Source organism: Vicugna pacos, chromosome X, assembly GCF_048564905.1.
Source record: "Vicugna pacos chromosome X, VicPac4, whole genome shotgun sequence".
Classification (NCBI taxonomy): domain Eukaryota; kingdom Metazoa; phylum Chordata; class Mammalia; order Artiodactyla; family Camelidae; genus Vicugna; species Vicugna pacos.
Window position 1 is genome coordinate 20,716,372 of NC_133023.1, and position 22,019 is coordinate 20,738,390.

Here is a 22,019-nt window from a genome sequence, read left to right on the forward strand (position 1 = left end):
AGAGTTTCTGTTTCTTTGTCCTCATGACATTTTTATTCAATTAAGAAGCATGTGGCGCAAGGACCAGATACATCAACTAGTTGGCACTCTGTTCCTAACTCTTCTCTCTTCTCTCTCATATCTCACCAAGTCTCTGGAACTTAAAATGTATGTACAGGGTAGTTAATTTTTAACCTCTGCTGTCATGAACAGTTTGCTGCCTAGAAACCAAATCATCATCCATGTATTAAGCACCCATTATGAGCAAGCTGTTGTGTTAGAGATTCAAAGATGAAGAGGACACTGCCTTATACTAATGAAATTATATCTAACGGGACTTCTACATACTGCCTAAAGTTAGAACCACTTCCTTACCATCACCTACTCCAATCATACACTCTTTCGTATTAAGAGCTATATATATTTGTATGGGCCACTGTTAACTGCCTGCTCTCAAATCTTTTTGAAGACTGTTCTCTTACCTGTAGCTTAGATCTCTCTGCCTTCTTTCTGAATGTCAGAGCCCAGCTACAGACACCATTTTTACCAAATGAACTGATAAGTTAATCTGAGTCTCAGCAAACAGGATGCCTCTCTGTTATATAATCATATAGTCCAGATCAAGCAGGAATCTAAGTTTTCAGTCTCTATGGCCAATATTTTTATCTGTCTTTCATTGATTTTATTATTGTTTGGGCTCATTTTACAGGATCCATATACTTCCTTGTGTGAGAGAGCATCTAACCCAGGAGGTTATATTCACAAAGACTATTTAGAATCTAAATGTTTAACTCAGGTAAGGTTCTCTAACTTAAAAACAGAGTGGAAATTATGCTTAAGATAGGAGGAAGCCATTCCAAAAGTATGTGAAATAAAACATACTTGACTTAAAATACCAATAGGTATCAACAGGACACAAGATAAATGGGGATGATAGATGGGGCTTTGGAACTGAATAAAACTGTTAATATAGTGGCTCCTTTTCTTACTATTTGTGTATTATTCAGCAGGCCTCAGTTTTGTTAAATGAACTATGTATAAGAAGTTAATATCCTCTTCTGAGAGTTAGTATAAGGATTAAAGCATAATATAATATTTTTAAGTTGAACCATACAAAAATTGCCAAGATTCAACTTTTTGGAACCTAAAAAAATTGGCAACTTTCTTATGGTTCACAATCTCAAATGTATATAAAGTTCCTCGTACACAAAAACCACTAAATAACTTGCGTCTCTTGCTGTTTCTGTGGGAAAGCTGGTAAAGAATCTCCCCTTCTACCACACCTCCTACTGCACCTCCAGAAGCTTGGTAGCAGAAACAGAGAATCTGCATTGCTCTCTTCCCTACCTCTGAAAAAGTTATGATTTCCCTAGCACAAATTTTTCGGTGGTGATTCAAGGGTATCCCACAGCGGAAGGACTAAGAGAGAAGTAATGGGGAAAGTAGGTCAACACTTCTATGATCTAAAAACTGAGAAGCAGAATATGAGGTAGAGTGTGCTTAGAGTGAGAAAAGATCGCTATTCAGTGAGGAGAGGTTTGAAGCTCTTTCATTTGTGAAGGTGCAACCAATTTAGGTTGGGAGGAAGGATACCTATTGGCTTTTTCTATCCCTATTTCTTCCTATTGATTCTGTCAATTAAAAAATTAATCAACAGTAGATCTAAGAAATAAATGGAAAATTTTATTTGAGCCAACCTGAGGATTATAAACCAGGATAAAGTCTTTCAGAAAGCTCTGAGAACTGTTCCGCCCATTAGAGGTCAAAGCAAGGTTATACAAGTTTTTGAAACAAAGGATTATATGTCAAATGATGACAGTTTACACAATCTATATCTACATGTACAAAGTGAGTAGTGGGTCACTGTGGCCCCTTAAGTAGGAAGGTTATCTCCTAAGGAGGTCTGGTTAATGCAGATGTACAATACATACTAAAGGGCAGGAAGGGGACCCAAATGAGCAAAGAATAATTTTATGTTTAAATTTTTCTCATCTTGCCATAAAATATGAATTTTATTTCATCAATTCTTTCCATAACTGTTATAATTGCTGACAACCCTCCTCCCTGCAGGTCCTGTCTTGCCCATCAGTGATTTGCAGTCTAATGAATTAATGGAGAGCATTTGTGAAAAATTCAAGAGAAACTCTCTCTCCTTTACCCTTTCCATAACTCCTTGTACAATGAAAGGCAAGGGTAGCCTCTGAAGCAACCAAAAGGGAGACAGAATGAATATTTCATAGAGGGGAAATAAATATGGGCCTGGGGCAGCCTATTTAGGGCCACTCTTCCAAGGTGGCAGCTCATATATATTTATAAATTTTCACTATTACCTTTAATTATTCATTTAACACACATTTGTTGTCTTCCCAAATAGATGGTCCAGAACCTAATGTCAGGGGCCATTTCCCATCCGTATGATTTTCCTCCCTCCTCTTTCATCTTGCTACTTAATTTTTCCCATAAATTTAAAGCAGTAGAGTTCAATAATAATAATACACTAACTCCAAAAACCAATAAAGCATCTTTTAAAATATCTGACTTCAAGCTCTTTAATTCTCTAATAGAAAGAAAGATCCAATTCCTGTTTTGTCTATTTTGTTATGTCATTTTCTCTTGCTACAGCATTTTCTAAGCAGAGCAACTGCTTAATTTCCTTCTAAGGGTATCCTTTCCTACACTTGAAGACATCTATTAAGCTTGGATAGCTTCCTTTGTTGTGGCTCAATAGCCTGAACTCCTTCAGGTTTGTTCAGAGAAGTAATTTCCTATACTTAATCTTTTCAGTTGATCTTCCATGGATCTTTTCCAGTTTCTACCATACATTTTTATAAATGGGAAGATTTAAACTTTGCCTCTAAAGATTCCCAGGATAAAGCTGTACAATTAAATACTTTACCATATCAAAGTTTAGCTCTCCACAGAACTCCTAGAACAATGACTTTGTTTATAGGTGTTTGGGTGTGGTGCAGTTCATGTTCAACCAGGGTATACGTAAGGCTTTTATAATCAGTGCTAGAGTTCTGAAGTCTTTGGTGACAGTGCCATCCTCAAGAATTCTGGCTTTGTGAAGGATTCTGACATCATGACTCTATGTGCTAGGGCTAACTTTAGGGCTTGAGCAATCTCTACCAAAGAGAGGTGTGGTAAGTTAAAGATGAACACATGCTTTTTAGTTTCACTTCCAAGGAGAGGTTGAATGTATATTTCCTCTCCTTAAGTCTGGGATAGCCTGTGATTGCTTTGACCAATAGAACCTTGAAGAAGCAATATTATGCCCAGTTCCAGGCTGTCTTAGTCAGTTTGGGCTGCTATAACAAACGGGTGGTTTAAACAATAAACATTTATTTCTCACAGTTCTGAAGTCTGGGAAGTCGAAGATCAAGGTGTTGGCAGATTCAGTTCTTGGGGAGGACCCTCTTCCTAGCTTGTAGACAGCCACCTTTTCACTGTACTCTCACATAGCAGAGAAAAGGAAACTCTTGTGTCTCTTCCTCTTTCTAAGGGCATTAATCCCATCATAAGAGCCCCACCCTTATGACCAAATCCAACCCAATTAACCCTCCAAATGCTATTTGGAAGGGCCCAATTCCAAATATCATTACATTGGGGATTTTGTCTTCACATATGAATTTTGCTGGGGACATCAATATTCAGTCCTAACCTTTTGGAGGACTATAGCTTCCACTTCTACTCTCTTAGAGCCCAGAGCTGCCAAGTAAGAAATCCAACTACCCTGTTAGAGAGAACTTGGGCAGAGACAACATAGATGAGAAAGAAACTGAGCTAAGGCCAGCCTTCCAGCAGTCCCTATCAAGTTGGTAGGCATCTGAGTGAAACCATCTTGGATCCTCCCAACCAGTCCAAACACTAGCTAAATACCATGGATTGGCCATGTCAGTATTACATGGAGCAGAAAAATTGCCTTACCAAGCCCAGCCTAAATTCGTGACCTATAATATTGTAAAAGATAGTAATTGTTTTAGCAAGTCACAAGTTTTGTAATGATTTGTTATGTAACAATAGATAACCAGAACAAGAAAGAAACACAATTCTGTATCTTCACATTACCATCTTTTCTCTATGTCCCCCAATATTCCCTTAATCTGTAAGTACCTTTGAGTACTCTAGCTAGAAGGCTGTGGTTGTGACTGTTGTCTCTGGAGTTAATGGAGAGGGTCTGATTGTCACCACATAAACAAAGATTTCTCCAAGAACTTGGATTTCTAGGGATTTTTTTTTTTTTGTCTACCACAGCTCATCCAGGGGCACTGGGAAAGACCAAAATGCTAAATAGGCAATTTTATCTCTTTATGGCTGTTCCTGCTGTTTTCAGCTTGGAGCCCTGAGCTTCCATGTGAGAAGTATGACCACCCTGCTGCAGAGACCACGGGGAGATAAAATGTAACTTACCTGTCATCATGGGATTAATATAAGCTCTACTCCAACCTGTTCAAAAGGTAAGTGTTGTGTCTTCTATTTTACATGGAAGAATGATTGCTAATTTTGTTTTATTAGAAGAGTAATATGATGGAGAATGTGTAGGTATGTACAGGAGGGAGAGGGGCAATACTGCAGTATATCCCAGGATTCCTTAGTCTATCCATAAAAGGTCATGAATACTGAGTCCCAAATCTCAGAGTCTTGGAATAGATCTATTTATTGAGGGTGCAGTGGACATGTTATTCTCTTTCCCTATGGTTTGTTGACTTAGAGCTCTCACTTGGGTTACATTTTCTGAAAACTTTTCCAAGCCTCAAAGATTGATCTGAATAAGGAGATTACACACTGCATTACTTCTAGTCAATGAACAGGACTCAATCCTCCCAAAATAATCTTCCTCCACTGGGATTGGTCTTCACTGGCCTTTCTCCCTCAGGGGCACTGCAACAGAAGTAGGGGCTTATTTCCTACTGGTTCACTTGTCTAAAGTCAGGAAATCAAAAGATTTAGTTCCTATGGGTCCAACTATTTTTAAAAATATTTCAGGTTATGTCAATATAGCTGCCAACACACTTTCACTATCAGTAACTGTCACCAGGACAAGACTGTTTCCACTTTAGCTGCCAAAAGCATGGTTGACATCTTCATTCTTTCTCTATCTCTTAAGGTTTGAAAATAATAGATATTTAAGAAATCACACATACACACAAAAACAGATCTACACACACACCAACAATTAATGTGGCTGGGGCAGCTGACATGAATTGCTCAATATTTCAATCCACTCTCTTATGCTGGCCTCTGGTGTTTCTGGTATAATGGGAGCAATGATGCCCTGCCTGAGAAGCAAGTTTAAAGCCAATCTCTTATAGTCAGAGGCACCAAAGTAAGCCAATCCAGAAAGTCAAGCCAAAGACACAGACAATATGTTACACTTGGACCCGTGGTGAATAAACAGATGGCTGAGATTGTGCAGAAGTATGCTCAGGGCTTGCAGATCTGGTAACCACAGAAGTCAGCAAGGGCAGTTCAGCTGAATACTGGTGATAGGTTGGAGAATGGTTGAAAGTTAGGCAATCTTTGGGCTTTTCTGAAGTAGTGGAACAGATTTTCACTAACTCTTAAACTTTTAAAATGCAATGTTGCAGGAGATACACTGAATAGAGGGAAAAATATTTAGAATGGACACTAATCACTGTGTTTCAGGAATCAGGTATGGCTGGGATGCCCTTAGGCTGGGAGTGCTCTCTGAACCTTAGGTCGCCTGAATGCATGTACGTTAAATCTTGTGGTTATTTAATTATTGGATTCTGTGGACTTGAGTAGCAAACAGGTTGGTATAAAGAAACTTTTAGGTCAAGGTAAAATATAAAATAGACTGAAAAATACATTCATGATCATATTACACATTAACAGTTTAGGAAAAACAGACGTGGGCATCTGGCAGAAGTAGATTCCCCATGAAACTGAGAAGTCTAACTTCAGGGCCCTGCACTTGCTGGTTACTTTTCCCAGGGCCTTGAGCAATGTGTCCAGACAATCATATGTTTTGTAAAATTTGCAAATTAAGGTTACTTTTCTGTAGTTCACTGTTTCTTTCCATTGTGGCATGCCTTCTGTCACATTTACCTTTTGTCAGTTGCCACTGGTATGGCAAAAAACCTTTGGGGATATGACTAAGGCAAAGGTGATTTGGAAGATTTACTTTGGGATATATTTATATGATTTTTAGCTATGTTCAAGAAGAGTTATTTCTAGCTATACATGCAGCAATAGCTTCCAGGAAAACTCCTATAGTTCACCACTCTGTATGACCCAGTGTTGTGACAGAGATATGCAGGATCAGAGGTACTACTATGATATGAACATGCTCTAAGGAGCTCAGGATTGAAGGTTTGTGGATAGGGGAGGAGAAATAAGGTTGGAAACGTATTTTAAACCAGGAGCTGGTCTGTGGGAAATTCTTCCACTCATCAGTCATAAAACGTTGTAAGGGGAGGATTTGGTTTCCAATGATGCTTGTGAAAGCAGAAAATCTTTCCAGTCAGAAACATATTTGACAACACAGTGTATGCCATTATAAATGCACCATACTTGCAGCCACTGTGGAAAACAGTATGGAGATTCCTCAAAAGACTAGGAATAGACTTACCATATGACCCAGGAATCCCGCTCCTGGGCTTATATCCAGAAGGAACCCTACTTCAGGATGACACCTGCACCCCAGTGTTCATAGCAGCATTATTTACAATAGCCAAGACATAGAAACAGCCTAAATGTCCGTCAACAGATGACTGGATAAAGAAGAGGTGGTATGTTTATACAATGGAATACTACTCAGCCATAAAAATTGACAACATAATGCCATTTGCAGCAACATGGATGTTCCTGGAGAATGTCATTCTAAGTGAAGCAAGCCAGAAAGAGAAAGAAAAATACCATATGAGATCGCTCATATGTGGAATCTAAAAAAACCCAAACAAACAAAGCATAAATACAGATCAGAAATAAGACTCACAGACATAGAATACAGACTTGTGGATGCCAAGGGGGTGGGGGTGGGAAGATATAGACTGGGATTTCAAAATTGTAGAATAGATAAACAAGATTATACTGTATAGCACAGGGAAATATATACAAGATCTTATGGTAGCTCACAGAGAAAGGAATGTGACAATGAATATATATATATATATATATATGTTCATGTATATTTGAAAAATTGTACTCTACATTGGAATTTGACACAGCATTGTAAAATGACTATAAATCAATAAAAAATGTTAAAAAAAAGGGAGTCTGTGATGTCAAAAGACCTAGCATGCAAGATTATAATGTAGCAAAGGACAAAAAAAATCATTGATAATGGTTTCCAATTTCACATCATAACCAACCTTTAAGAAAGCGCCACTTGCCTATTTGGGTATAGTGTTATCAGAAAAGATTATTAAAATACTCCTCCCTTTTCAAGCTCTACACCTGTATGAGGCCAGATTTTATTTATACAGTCAGCCAAAACTAAACATCGCACCAGCTTAAATGCAGAAGCAGATATGATGTAACCTGTTGTCTTCTGTTAAGCCAAACTTACAGATTTTCAAAAATTTAAAGTAATGCCACTCTTCTCACTAATTTTTGTTTTAAAAATAGTTATTATTTCACATAAAAGTGTTATAAAAATATTTAATGGGTTCTTTATTGTCATTTTATATCAATTGATAAGTATTTTTAAAACTGTCTCCATTTTAATTTCTAAATGGTAACTATACATAGTTATAATCCATACTAGCAAAAGCTTTTTTGGGTCCTCAGTGATTTTGATCAGAGTACAGGAGTAATGAGCCCACAGAGTTTGATAATAACTAATACAGGACTCAAATGAGATATGTTAAGTATGAACTGTTAAGCTTAAATCACTTTTGCTTAGAAGGCCCTTGTCTTGGAAGGACCAAGCAGAGTCAAATGAAAAGCAACAAAAGAGAGTTGCTTAATCAGGACTGTCTGTGGTCTGGATTTTAATGGAGAAAAAATAAAAGAGAGACTTTGGGATGGGTAAATTCTGTCTCAGGATTTGAGAACAGAAAGGAAGACAGGGTATGAACACAGAGAAGAATAAAGTTAATTTTTCCCTTCAGAGCCTTTTGTCCTGCAGCACCCAGAATCTGGGTGAGTCTAGCAAAAGGGATAGAATCTTTTAAGATACATTGAAACATAATTCTATGCTGGACACTTAAAAAGATGAATTTTAAAATGCCACATGAAATCCATCTCTAGAAGCCAGGTCCCCCCATGCCCTTAAGGATCAGAAGACTACAGAATCAGATACTTCAGCAACAGTTCATCACATTCCTCCAGAACAACATGTCTTGAAATAAAGGGCTTAATAAATAGTTGATGAATAATTTGGTTCTGAAGTGAAAAGGTGGTGCCAGTGGAAATTTAAAAGAAAGCATGGATGTAATAATAAATATTAAATAAATATTAGAAAGAAATTCTAGAGCTTTACTGATAAGGCTCAATGCTGTTGAAAATACTGCTTCCTTAGTCAGTTCTCTTTCATGTTCTGCATCAGTGCTATCCAGTAGAAGTATAATGCAAGCATAAATAAAATGTGTACCACAGAAGTCACTTAAAATTTTCTGGTAGTCACATTTCAAAAAGTAAAATAGTTATGTGAAATTAATTACTAGTTTTATTAAATGAATATCTCTAGAATATTATCATTCCCACATGTAATCTATATAAAAAATTCATAAGATAATTAGCATTCTTTACTTCATAGTAGGTTGGTCTTCAAAACACGATACACATTTTACACTTACAATACAACTCAGTTTGGACTAGCTAAATTTCAAGTGCTCAATAACCACATAAAGCTTGTGACAGACACAATGGGCAGCTTAGTTAGTCATAATTTCAGACTTCCATAAGCAGCTTTAATTTGAGATCTTAAATGTCTTTTTTCTGGGTTTTTTGGTGGTGATGTTCTTATTTTTCTTCTTCTCAAGGTGCTTAAAAAAACACATGGATGTTAAAATTCTCAGTTGCTTTTCTTTCTACTGAATATTTTAGGTTGACACTTGCACTTATTTTTTTTTTACATTTTTTATTGATTCATAATCATTTTACAGTGTTGTGTCAAATTCCAGTGTTCAGCACAATTTTTCAGTCATTCATGGACATACACACACTCATTGTCACATTTTTTTCTCTGTGATTTATCATAACATTTTGTGTATATTTCCCTGTGCTATACAGTGTAATCTTGTTTATCTATTCTACAATTTTGAAATCCCAGTCTATCCCTTCCCACCCTCTACCCCGCCCTCCCCCCCCGGTAACCACAAGTCTGTATTCTCTGTCCATGAGTCTATTTCTGTCCTGTATTTATGCTTTGTTTTTGTTTGTTTGTTTGTTTTTGTTTTTTAGATTCCACATATGAGCGATCTCATATGGTATTTTTCTTTCTCTTTCTGGCTTACTTCACTTAGAATGACATTCTCTAGGAGCATCCATGTTGCTGCAAATGGCATTATGTTGTCGGTTTTTATGGCTGAGTAGTATTCCATTGTATAAATATACCACCTCTTCTTTATCCAGTCACCTGTTGATGGACATTTAGGTTGTTTCCATGTTTTGGCTATTGTAAATAGTGCTGCTATGAACATTGGGGTGCAGGTGTCATCCTGAAGTAGATTTCCTTCTGGATACAAGCCCAGGAGCGGGATTCCTGGGTCATATGGTAAGTCTATTCCTAGTCTTTTGAGGAATCTCCACACTGTTTTCCATAGTGGCTGCACCAAACTGCATTCCCACCAGCAGTGCAGGAGGGTTCCCCTTTCTCCACAGCCTCTCCAGCATTTGTCATTTGTGGATTTTTGAATGACGGCCATTCTGACTGGTGTGAGGTGATACCTCATTGTAGTTTTGATTTGCATTTCTCTGATAATTAGTGATATTGAGCATTTTTTCATGTGCTTTTTGATCATTTGTATGTCTTTCTTGGAGAGTTGCTTGTTTAGGTCTTCTGCCCATTTTTGGATTGGGTTGTTTATTTTTTCCTTATTGAGTCGTATGAGCTGCTTATATATTTTGGAGATCAAGCCTTTGTCGGTTTCACTTGCAAAAATTTTCTCCCATTCCGTAGGTTTTCTTCTTGTTTTATTTCTGGTTTCCTTTGCTCTGCAGAAGCTTGTAAGTTTCATTAGGTCCGACACTTGCACTTATTTTTGGATCTCAATATTTGCCTTTCCATGAATTGTTTAAATACAGGTATTAAAATGACTTTTTTTAATTTATCGTATCTTGTGGATTAAACATCACTGCTCCCTCCATTAGTCCACTCTGGCTTGTTGTTGTTGCTGCTTTTCTGTTAGGGGCCTACTTGATAAGATGGTACTGCCTTTCTCTAACATTAAAGCTGCTGTTCCACTTGTTCTATGTATTTTTCTTGTCTCAAGAGAACTTTCAGCTTTAGATTTAAATTTTCTGTTCTGAAATAAATGATTAGGAAACAGTTAGGTCCCTTTTGCTGGCATTTTGGGTCACTGCTCACCTGAAGGAGCACATTGGGATTTAGGTAAATTTTCTCTCATTATTTTATTTATTCATTCATTTCACAATTATTTATTGAGGTCACTATGTTTCAGGCAATGGCCATCTCTGCTTCTTTTGCTACCATGAAGAATCAATTATATTTTTTTAAACTGTTAACTTTGAACTGATTTTATACTTAGAGAAAATTTGTAAAAATAGTAAAGAGAATTCCCATATATCCTTCATCAAGATTTTCCTAAAGTTAACATTTTACAAAACAATGATCATAATCAGTACATTAATGTTGGTACAATGCTATTCATTGAACATAAATCTTCTTCATATTTCACCAATTTTTCCACTAATTCCCATTTTTCTGTTCCAAAATCCAATGTCCTATTCCATATTACATTTAGTTGTTGTGTCTACTTAGTCTTCTCCAATCTCTGATAGTTCCTGAGTCTTTCATTGTCTTTTGCAATCTTGATACTGTTGGTATGTACTGGTTAGTGATTTTGTAGATGGCCCTCAGTTTGGGTTTGTCTGATGTTTTCTCATGATTTAAGTGAGGCCATACATTTTTGGCAAGAATATCACAGATATAATATTGCATTCTTCTTTGTGCTACATCTTAAGGGCTTCATTATGTCACCATACCTTATTACTGGTTTTGTTATCCATGGTCATTTGGTTAGGGTAGTTTTTTTAAGGTTTTTCCTCTGAAAAGCTACTATTTCGCTGTGTGTGGTTAACAAATATTTGGTGAGGTGATACTGTGAGACTACACAAATTCTGTTTCTCATCAAACTTTCACTCACTATTTTTAGTATCCATCAGTGGATCTAATCTATATCACTTATTAGCATGGTATGTGCTTAACAGTAAGTTTTCTATTTCCCTCTTTCCTTCTACATGCATCAATTGAAATTCTACTCTCAGAAAGAGCAGTTCCTTTTTCTCAATTTATTTATTTGGTAACTTATTTATATCTATATGGACTTACAGATATTCATTTTATTCTATGGGTTTAAATCTAATACTATTTTTTTTTGCACAAAATGTTCCAGCTTTGACTATTAGGAACACTTTAAGGTTGGCTACCATGTTCTTTCAACATCCCCTATTCCTTTTTTAAAAACTACTTTATTGAAGTTTAATTAACATAAAAAAGCTGTACATATTTATTGGCTTCCTGTTATCTTTAAGGTAAATTTTAAACCTCTTCCCATGGCATGCAAAGCCTCTCATAATCTCATGTATGCTTACTACTTAGTCTCATTTTCTTTCAGTGCTCATCCACAAATATACACCATCACGATACTTTCAGCAGCTCAAATAAGCCATGCTTTCCCTTCTCCTTAGGCCTTTGCATATGCCATCCCTTAGCCTGGAACAATCTCCACCTTGACACTCCATCTCCAACAGCTCCTACCTTCCTTTTACCTTCCAAGTGGTGATAAGGTTGTAGAACAAGTGACACACTCATATACTGCTGATTAGATGTAAACTGTGACAAACATGTTAAAAATCTGTTAGGAAATATCTATTAAGGCTGAACATTTGTATACCTTTGACCCAGCTATTCTACTATCTATCTATCTACCTATCTAAGTAGCTAGCTAGCTATCAACCCAACATTAGTACTTTCACCTATTCACCAAAAGGCAGGAATAAGAATGTTCATAGCAGTATAGTTTACCCACTCCTCCAGTATCTACTTAGGCAGTATTTCTTCTGGGATTAGCTTTTCTGACATTCCACATTACCCTCACATCCTGGCTGGCTTTAGTATCTCTGCTGCATCCTTCCATATTTAACATAGTTTATTGAAATGATTGTTAAATTGTCTTTGTATATGGTCTGTCACATTAAGATGGGAGTATTAGTATTATTTGCAGTTTTATTTCTACACTCTTTCTGCTAAAGACAGAGGAATGAAAAAATCAAGTTTTAGATCTTTGCTTGCTGACTGAGAGAATTTTAATAATTAGGAACAAGACAGATTTCTGAAGATCATGGAGAATTTGTTTTTAGACATTTATCCTTAACATGATAATGGCTGGTCCATCTTTTAATTGCTCTTTCCAGGCCATAACATTCACACATGCCATTACATATTCTTTGCAGTTTTAAAAAGATTATTTTTATCTCCATATTTTTAGAGCCCTGTATCTCAAGAAAATTTTTTATTTTCAAATTTATTTTAAAACATAATTATATTACATAGATACAAACATGTATGTATCTCTATACCATAAAACCCCAAATTAAACCTTTAAAAATGTCTTTGCAACAGAAAAAAATTTTTTTCAATATACTGTTGCCAAAATATTTATGAAGGATTTTTAATAGTAATTTATCTTCCACATGTCTTTCTTATTGATGGTATACACCTGTAAAATCTTTAGAAAATTGTCAATAAAAGAACCATACAAGAAGTTCCTTTTTACTGTGTTTATTGATTTTATTTTAGAGCAAATATAAGAGGTAAAATGCAAGGTGCTGTGGTTTGTAATGTAGCAACAATAAAGATAGAATCATAAAAGAGAATGTTTGGGTTGGCTTTTGAAGAAAAGAATTAGGAGGCCCATGGGGTGGTTTCCAATGCACTCTCCAACCTAAAACATTTCATATCACTTTTGGTATATTTCTCTTCTACACTTTCAATTCAGTTCCTTTGTACACTATCAAATATATATTGAAATGTTGTTGTTTTTAAAATGTAGACATAAAAGAAAATGTAAATGATTTGGAATATTTTCACTTTATTACAGAGCACAAGACTGTTGGGAAAGTCCCATTTAGGAATCCAAAACTGAAGTAATATGCAAAAGAATATATAACAAGAAGGTCATTAGTGGGTTGACAAAGTGACTTCCCCAAGGGGACTTAAGTGTATCAATTTTTCACAGTGGCCAAAACCAGAGATGAAAGTAAGAAGTTGAAACTCTTACCCCAACAAAATAAGGCAGTGAGTGAATCTTGACAATAAGGGGTCTACCCATTTCCCCACTCATCCAGCATGGCCTCAGTACCCTTAACAGTAAAACTAGCCAGCAGAACTTTATGTGCTATGGGAGAATCCAAGAAACACAATCTAATCACCAAAGTGACTTTCAGTAGTGCCTACTACCAGTAGAAGAAGGCATTAGGAGAAGTAGTAATTTGAGCCACCTGAAAGAGCAACTTACCTACCACAGCATATAAACTGATTCAAGGAAGCAAGCGACAGTGGAGAGAGGAGTTCATTAAATATACTCCCTATCCCACCCCACCCCTAGCTTCTGAGGAACTAGAACCAGTGATTCCCATTTACACAAACTGAGAATGACTTCATTGAAACAATTTATAGAAATCACTTAAATAATATGATACATCACAAATTAGATATGCATTTGAGTATGGAAATTCAGATGCTTGAAAAATTCCTATTTTTTAAATTATACACACAGATTACTTGTAATCATTAGATAAGAGGGTATGGTGTCTACTGGACCTACAAAATCTTTGACAGAATGTAGCACATACTGCACTAGCCTTGTTATAGGGAGTTCTTCTTTAACTTTCCCCATGGAAAAGAACTTTAAGCTTTCTGGGTAATAAGAATAGAAAATAAGCTAAAGCTAAATAAAAAGTCAAACAATGAAATGGACAGCAAAGAGAAAAAGGACATATCTGGAATATAGCTTATTAGGTGTTTGGAAATGATTTTAAAGAGTCTCCTGTGCTTCACTTAATTTTAGTGTTTGGATTTATTTTTCTTACAGTATTTTGGAAACCATTTAACATTTTTAATCAGGGCTATGACATGATCAGATCTGTGCATTAGGAAGAGAAGTCCAGTGACAGTGGAGCACAGGAGCAGATGCTGTCAGTGCCTTGCCCATGTCCACTGTGCACTCGTCATTTCAGTACATGCCAAGAGAACCCTTCAGGAAGCATCAGCAACTCTCCGCTGCAGTCTTTCTCTCAGCCTGTCAATGGGGCAGGCCTAAAGTGTCAGCAGGCTAATGTCTCCCCTCTGGTTATGACAGTAGGGAGTTAGAGGATAAATACCACAGTCTACTTTATCCTTGAGTAGTTAACTATGGGGCCTAGTTACCTAGATGGATTGAGCCCATGATAACTTATGAGTTAGCTGTTCCACAATAAATAATTTATTGGTTCATTTTCTTCCCTGTCTCACTTTTTTATTCTCCTACCAGGGTTTTCAGGTTCTGAGATCACTTTCCACAAAAACTACATTCACTCAAATTCTTATGTCAGAATCTAAAGCTAGGGAAATCCAAACTAAGATAGTTGGACATGACCGTGGATTTAAGAAGCAGACTCAAAGAATGACTTGTGAAATTGAATCAATTACTGGTTAAATAGTAACAAGGATCATACTGCTAGTAGTAAGTGGAGTAGTGATGATTCCTGGAGTACTTTAGCCTCATAATGCAAAGGAACTTATATGTGGTGATTTGAGAAGATATAGAGCAAAAAGTACATATTTGATTATGTAATAGCTTTAGTACTTGCGACTGAAAGATACGAAGACAGTGGTAATTATACATCTCATGAATTTGGCTGACTGTTGTTAAGTGCCTTCAATCCACTGAAGTAAGAAAATAAGTTAGGAATATTGGTAAACATCCTACAGTGCACAGGATAGTACTCTATAACAAAAAACTATCTAGCACAAAGCATCAATACTTCTAAGGTTGAGAAATCCTGGCTTAAAGTAACCACCATTTACTGCTGCTGAAAAGCAATGATTTTTCCTAGAGAAAATACCTACAACTATCCACTTGAGGCCTGTGTGTGGGTCATGTATATCATATGTTAGGGATTTAATCCCAATGCGAGCTACCCTCAGCCAACGATGGATGGAAATTTGAGGCTAAATACTACCACTCACTTGTCCCTTGGTTGGCATAACTCCCTTACCCGTTAGTTGGGATAACTTTGAGGCTTATTCTATACTTGTCTTTCTGAATTACCCGGTGGGGTCAGATGTAATTTGCTCACAGTAATAACCTGCCTGAAAATGAAGCCTTTAGTGATTTTCTTTTCTTTCTTGTGCCACCTCAAATTCATAAAATTGTCATTACAATGTTAGGGAGAAATAGTAACATCAGGAAATCTAATAATGTAATCAGCTATATCAGCAAATTAAAAAATATGATTATCAAAATACACCCAGAAGAAATAATTCCATATTCATTAAAGATAAAAGTTCATGTAATTGATGAATAGAATAAAATATCCACAAGGCAATTAAAGTTATACATCAAAAGCCCACATAATCATCAAACTTAACTCTAAAATTTAAGAAATATTCCTATTAAACTTAGTTAAATACACATGAATTATAGTTATAGGATTATATCATTACTTTTACACATTGTGCCAGACCTCCTAGAGAATTCAGTAATAGAAGAAAAAAGTGAGAGGTATTAAAAAAGAGAAATGAAGACACAAAATTGTTCTTATTTTAAAGTGACACTACTGATCACATATACAGTTTAAAACATGCAATTATACCTAGTAAGAATGTTCAGCAATTTTGCTAGATACAAATCAATATACTAAAAGTCAACAGAGGCCAGTAATAAGCAGGCAAAAATGTAATAGAAAACACTATTTAAATGGCAACAAAAAATAAGGTGCCTAAGAATAAATCTCAAAATAAAGATATATGAGAATTTTTTAAAAACTCACAAAGGATTATTGAAAGACAAAAGTTACATAAGAATAAATGGAAAACAAATGCCTCTATACACAGCCCCACCCACCAGAGGTCCAGGACCAAGCTCCATCCAGCAGTGGGCAGGCACCAACTCCTCCTACCAGGAAACCTGCATAAGCCTCTAGTCCAGCCTCATCCACCAGGGGGCAGATAACAGAAATAAGAAAACAAGAATCCAAAAGCCTATGGAAGGTATTCACAAACACAGGCCAGACTCTACACTGGGACTGCCTGGAACTTGGCCCTTGGGTGACAAGAAAGGAGTGTACTGCTGGAACACAAAGGATGCCTCCCACAGACAATCACTCCTCCAAGGTTGAGAAACATAACTAACCTACTTAAAAATATAAATAGAAAGGCAGACAATATGAGGCCGCAAGAGGAATATCTTCCACTCCAAGGCCCAAGATAAAAATCCCAGAAAAAATAAGTGATGAGGAGACAGGCAATTTATCCAAGAAGGAGTTTAAAATAACGATGGCCAAGATGTTCAGAAAACTCAAGAGGAGTATAGATGCACAGAGCAAAGTTTTTAGCAAAGAGTTGGAAAATAAAGGATACCCAAACAGAGTTGAAGAATAAAATCATTGAAATGAATAACATGCTAGAAGGAAACAAGAATAGACTAAATGAGGCAGAAGAATGGATTGGTAAGCTAGAAGACAGATTAGTGGAAATCACTACTATGGAACAGAAAAAAGAAAAAAGAATGAAAAGAAATGAGAATAGTTTAAGAGAACTCTGGGACAACAGGAAGCATAGTAATATTCACATTTATAGGGGTCCCAGAAAGTGAAGAGAGAGAGAAAGGACCTGAGAAAAATTCTGAAGAGGTAATAACCGAAAACTTCCATAACTTGGGAAAGGAAACAGCCATCCAAGTTCGGGAAGTACAAAGAGTTCCACACAGGATCAACCCCAAGAGGAACACATCAAGGCACACAGTAATCAAATTAACAAAAATTAAGGGTAAGGTGAGAATATTAAACTCAGCAAGAGAAAGCAACAAACAACATACAAGTGAACTCTCATAAGGTTATCAGCTGATTTTTTAGCAGAAATTCTACAGGCCAGAAGGGAGTGGCATGATATATTTAAAGTGATGAAAAGGAAAAACTTACAACCAAGAATACTCTATCCAGCAAGGCTCTCATTCAGATTTGATGGAAAAATCAAAAGCTTCACAGATAAACGAAAACTAAAAGAATTCAGCACCACCAAACCAGCTTTACAACCAATGTTAAAAGAATTTCTCTAGTCATCAAATCACAAGAAAAGAGAATTAAAAAAAAAAAAAAGAAAGAGAAAAAAAGACGTATAAACGATTGCTTTGGCAGTTTGGAGTCTTTTATGATTCCATATAAGTTTCGGAATTGTTTGTTCTAGTTCTGTGAAAAATGTTGTGAGTATTCTGACAGGGATTGCATTGGATCTGTAGATTGCCTTGGGTACTACAGCCATTTTGATAATGCTGCTTCTTCCAATCCAAGAGCACAAGATATCTTTCCATTTTTTGTACCATCTCCAATTTCCTTCATCAACGTTTTACAATTTTCAGAGTATAGGTAACTTCCTTGGTTAAGTTTATTTCTAGGTATTTTGTTGTTTTTGATACAATGGAAATGTTTATGCCAGTTATAAAATTCTGGTTTTTAAAATGAAAAAAAAAAGTAAATGAAGGGCTGCAAATGGCAAAATATCCTTTTTTACGGGTGGATTGTATTCCATTGCATATATACGCTACATCTTCTTTATCCATTAATCTATTGATGTGTACCTAGGAGGCTTCCGTATCTTGGCAATTATAAGTTATGTTGCTGTTAACAGAAGGTTGCACGTATCTTTTTGAATTAACATTTTTGTTTTTCTTGGATATATGCCCAGGAGTGGAACTGCTGGACCATATGGTGGTTCTATTTTTAGATTTTTGAGAAACTCCCATATTGTTTTCCACAGTGGCTGCACCAATTTACATTCCACCAACAGTGTACAGGAGCTCCCTTTTCTCCCCACTCTTGCCAATATTTGATATTTGTGTTCTTTTTGGTGATGGCCATTCTGACAGGTGTGAGATAATATCTCATTGTGATTTTCATTTGCATTTCCCTGATATTAGTGATGCTGAGCAACTTTTCACATTCCTGTTGGCCTTTGCATTCCCTGTTTTGGAAAAATGTCTGTCCAGTTCTTCTGCCCATATTTTAAATGGATTGGTTGTTTGTTTGTTTGTTTGCTCTTTAATTTAAGTAAGTTGATTTTTAAAGATAGAAGGTAGATTGTGTTGTTTTGGAAAAAAGAATAAATGGGGAGATATACCATGTTCGTTGATGAGAATATTCTGTATATTAAAGATGACATTTCTCTTCAAAATATCTGTTAAATTCAATGCAATCCCCACAAAATTCTAACATCCTTTTTCAATTAACAAGCTAACCCCCAAATCCTTATGAAAGTGCAAAGATCAAGACTAGTCAATACAAATTTATGGATTAAAAATTATGAATGTGTGAATATCCATATAAGACAGCAAGAAAATTTAGAAACCTAAAGCACTTATAACACATGTAATTGACAGAGGTAGATATACATGGACATGCAGATCATAAATGGAAAAATTATTGAGTAAGTGTTGCCAAGGTAATTGGTTATTGACACAGACAAACTAAAAGTATATCATTATCTCACAGCATGTGAGATGCATTTCACACTGTACATAAAAATTTATTTCACGTAGATTAAAGGCTAAAGTACAAGCAGCAGCAAAATTTTAAACTTCTGAACATTAGGAGAATGTCTTATTTTAAGGTAGAAAATGATTTCTTAAAAAATGATACAAAATTCTAAGAACATAAGAGACTGATTAAAATTTAACCATATTAAAATATTTTAATATCAAGAAATGATGATGGCATTAACAGCATTATAAGACAAGGCCCAGACTTGATAAAAAAAAACCTTCAAAATATATCACTGAATAAAAATTAGAACCCATAAATTGTTAAGGACTTCTATTAATTGATAAGTAAAAGATCAAATTTCCAATAGAAAAGAGGAAGTTATAAAGAGGTAATTCACAGACTATGAATCACAAACTACCATATCCAAGAATGTCTTATTTCAGCATTCTTTATAACAATGAAGAATTTTAAATAACCTATAAGTCCATCAACAGAAGAGAAGATAAATAAACCAGGGTATATTTACACAATTGACTGATACAGACCAATGAAAAGGAATGAAGTATCTATCATTTATATATGAGTCTTAAAGTTTAAAATTTGAGTGAACAAAAAAGATAGGAGGCTTCATACTGTATATAAATATTGAAATATGAAAAAATTAATATAATGATTGTTTTAGAATATATATGCATGTACTAAGAATATATATATGCAAGGTGGAAAACATGCAATTCAAGAGTGTATATCTTTTGGTCAACAAGGCAGGGAAGTGTTTGGGGAAGGGCATGTGGAGGGTGGGCTTTAACTACTTTAGTATTTTCTGTGTCATTGACTAGAGGTGGCTTATTATTTTCTACCTTTGTGTGTATCTCTAATTTTCAATAATCAGAAACAGAAAACAAAGCCATACTCATGATAGTAAGTAAACAAACAGGAAAGATTATGATTAATTCCCACATTTTAGAAATAAAGTGACCTCAATCAGGATGAGTAAAATCTCAGGGTCACACATTTGGTGGTGTACTCAGGACTAGAAAATAAAATCCCCAGATAAAAGATTTTGGTTGGTTCCTTCACTATGCATTGAATATTGGGAATACATGCATTGAACTAAGGGAATTCCATTCATCGACTAGGGAACTTGCAATGCTATAGAGTGGACATGGTTTTAAGAAAATTTCCACAAAGAGGTTATATATCATAATAAAAAGTTGTTTATGTGGCCATGAAGGGGATGTCAACAGAAACTGTGTCTTGGACATGGGGAATTTTATTTTTAAAGAGTTGAGAAGGAATAAATAAGGAAAATGCATTGCAAGAAACAATTTAGAGGATAAATATAGCAAACACTTGCAATGTGGGCACAACCATGGATATGATGTATTATTTTAAAGTAAATTCAATGCATTTAATACACATTACTTTTAATCAGCTTAATAACTTTTTAACTGTATCTTCCTCTTTTCCTGGAAATTTTATATCCTGTGAGGAAAAATGAAAGATCAATTTATCAAATCCAAAGAGAAAATGACCAGGTCCCTATATCTGGATACATTTTATTTGAATTTTATCTCCTCATGATTTGCACATAAAAAAGGAACCAAGAGAAGAAGATTAATTTTGCAAGTTTTCCAAGAAATTAAACTTTCCTCTACATAACATTAGAACTGGGACAATAAGAGTATTTTAATAAAGATGTCACATAATAAAAGAATAAAACACTCATATTCATTCAAAAAGCTTATGAGTTGTATTCATCCCCCCAACTTTCAATTAAACTGAACTTGCAGAGTACATAACAGCCAAGCTAAGCAAAGTTATTCCTAACTGATGACATTACCATATTCTACCATTACTAATATTCTTTTAATATTTTATATTCCACCCCTTAACTTTCAGGAGTGAATCACTGTATGAGTAGGTATGAATTGTATGGAAATGAGCAGTACTTTCCTTGAAAGTAAATTATCAGGTGAACAAATTTTAAAAAAATCAGTATCTGTCTCTAAGGCAATTAGTAGAAAACAAATCCTAAGCCATTACTGGAATTCAAGAAGAAAACTGATTAATCTAGTGGCTTTCTTTCCTAAAAGTAGTGGAAAACTGTAGGGGCCTATTATTGAAATTGTATTAGGATGAAACTACAACTCTAGCCACAAAATTTCAAAATATATTACCTCCGAAGCATAGAGAGCTTGATAAAATGGTGTGTATGGATCTTCACTTGCTTACAGCATGGGGAGGACTCACATTACTGGCAAGAAGGAGGACTGAAGACAATTTTTACCTGAGGAATCACAAAAACTGAACACCATCCCTGCAAATTTACTTGGCAGGCATCTTGTTCTTTCCAAATGCAAAGGAGGGTGAATGATTAAATGGTATATAATGAATGCATTGATTTCAACACTTGGCCATGGAAGGCACTTTTTACTTTTTGGGGAGAAGCGATCAATTTCTACTTACAGAGACATATTTCCAGTGTGAAGACAAGTCACTGGATTCATCCCTCTATGATTAAAAATTGTCTCAAGTAATCACGAGGGGAAAATAATCCTGTTTCTTAATTTTAGAGAAAGTTTTACAATTGCCTTGGACAAAATAATATTAAAAATCTTAATTATTTTTCTTTGTAGGCACCAAGCTTCATTTCAAATAAAGCATATTTTCCCACAGAACTTCCTGCTACATTGATGTTAAAATATTCCTACAGTGTACCAAAGGTTAAGATGGAACAGAAATAATTCAAATTACAAAGTTAGATCTATATAATACCATCAATAATTAAGGAATACTTACAAATGCTTTAATATTGTACAAATATACAATTTAGAACATTATGTTAGATTTCATAAAGTATTTTATCATATAAGAATATAATTAGGACTATATTTGGTTTATTTTTGATCCAGAATTTAAAAATACAGATACTGGTATATGATTCAATTTATTTAACTCAAATACTCAAAAAAAAGTCTTTCAAAAAATTTTTCTTGTTATAGCAATTAGCATTTTGAGCAAGATAATTTTTACATGTGGTACTATTCTGAAGGCTGCAGAAAGTTTAGCCTCCCAGGTACCTACCCCCATAAGCACAGGAGCACTTTCCAGATATTGTGACAACCGAAACACTCCCACAATTTCCGCTT

The 22,019-nt window shown here is 35.4% G+C and overlaps 1 long non-coding RNA gene across 1 annotated transcript in view; it reads left to right on the forward strand.

The window, feature by feature from the left end:
* Window positions 1-3,060: 3,060 nt before the first annotated feature.
* The window catches only part of LOC140692058 (uncharacterized), a 50,313-nt gene continuing 31,354 nt past the window's right edge, over window positions 3,061-22,019 (forward strand). The window contains exons 1-2 of the long non-coding RNA XR_012067639.1: window positions 3,061-3,122; window positions 4,313-4,436. This is a non-coding gene — a long non-coding RNA (uncharacterized lncRNA). The remainder of the gene's footprint in view (window positions 3,123-4,312; window positions 4,437-22,019) is intronic.